This window comes from Marmota monax, unplaced genomic scaffold (genome assembly GCF_021218885.2).
Source record: "Marmota monax isolate L192 unplaced genomic scaffold, Marmota_monax_Labrador192_F-V1.1 WCK01_AAM20220418_F8-fsc00009, whole genome shotgun sequence".
Taxonomy (NCBI): Eukaryota; Metazoa; Chordata; class Mammalia; order Rodentia; family Sciuridae; genus Marmota; species Marmota monax.
The window spans coordinates 28,366,616-28,368,112 of NW_026694710.1; the positions used below are offsets into that span (position 1 = coordinate 28,366,616).

Genomic DNA, 1,497 nt, shown 5'->3' on the forward strand with positions numbered 1-1,497 from the left:
ACACTGTACCACTCCAGCCCTTAGCAATTCTGTCTTAAAAAAAAGAAGAAAAAAAAAAGGAACACTTCATGAATTTGAGTGTCTTCCTTACACAAGGGGCCAAGGGGCCGTGCTGATCTTCTCGGTATTGTTCTGGTTTTAGTATATGTGCTGCCAAAGTGAGCACTGAGCAAGATTTTGATAGTCCTATCTCAGTAGCTAACTGAACAAGTGGGCCCAGAGCAGCAAGGACACAGATCTGGCTGCCCTGTGTGAGCTTCAGCTGTTGGGCATCCCGGACAAAGCCCCACTGGATGTGGGCCACGTGGAGACAGTTGGCGTACTGCAGGCCCTCCTGTCCAGCCACACCGCACAACAAAATCTCATGGCTCAGAGAATTCACAAGAAACCCACTCACTGTAGTGGGTCAAAGGAGCTCAAAATGGGAGTTGGAAGAGCTGGGGACGGGAAGGCCACCTGCCAGGACTGGAGTGTCTGAAGCCCTGTGGAGGAACTGGATGTCCAGCTCCTTCGCTGGGAGGAGAGGTGGGAGTTGTGTGCTAGGATTAGTGCGGTCCCCAGCTTTCTCTCAGGTCTGGGGCCTCAGGTGGTCCCTCCCCTCCCCCCACCCCCGTCCTCCTCGGCCTTGAGAAGTGAGCTCAGCTCTCTGGTCAACCAGTGTGTAGGTGGCAGGAAGCCGAGCCAGTCGACCCAGCAAGGGGAAGAAAGCCAAGCCAAAGGGAAGGGACGGGTGGAGATGAGGAAGGAGACCAGTGTCCCTCACCTAGATAGGCTGGACGGGAAGGAGTGGGAGGAGGGGCCACGGTCAGAAGGCCAGGAGCAACTAGGGAAGTGGGCCTGGCCCAGGAGACAGACTGACAGTCCTGTCACCACTGGACAGAGCAAGACGGTCACTTGTGTGTGGGTATGCCTGCAAAGAAATCAGCCCCAGGTGATTTTATAGGCAAATTCTGCAGAGCCCAAGAAAGGAAGAAAGGAAATCCCCGTCTCCCTAAGACCGCTTAGGAGTGGACCCCACCCCCCAGCAATTGCCCGAGGCTTGACTGGTCCCAGGAACAGAGTGGGCAGCGGAGGCTGTGATGGCCCCTGGCCAGGGTCGTGGGCAGAGCCGAGTCAGGCCTGTGTCCCCTGTGTCTGGACAACCGGAGCCAGTTATGGGAGACAGTGAGCTCAGGGCAGCCAGAGCCTCGGCTGGCCAGGGGCAGCGAGGCCCAGCAGGGACCCCCACCTCCATCTGACCCAGGCGCCCCAGCCATACTCAAAGCGCCCCACCCAAGTCCTTGTGTGGCCTGGCCACCCTGAGTGGTGTCAAAGAGCTGTCCGGTGGCTCCGCAGTGGGTCCCGAGGCGGGCAGTTTCCTGCATCTGTGAGTTGGTTCTGGTGATTCATAGTCTTAGAAGACTGTTGGTCTCACCCAGAGCAAGGCTGCGTGACCTGTCACTTTGTCTCCTCCGCTGCTGTGCTCCCCTGGGTCCTCCCGGGCTGTGCTCTCTGCTG

General features: G+C 57.9%; 1 pseudogene; it reads right to left on the reverse strand.

The window, feature by feature from the left end:
- Positions 1 to 50: 50 nt before the first annotated feature.
- Positions 51 to 166, reverse strand: LOC124078839 (U6 spliceosomal RNA; annotated as a pseudogene).
- Between the last annotated feature and the right edge of the window lie 1,331 nt (positions 167 to 1,497).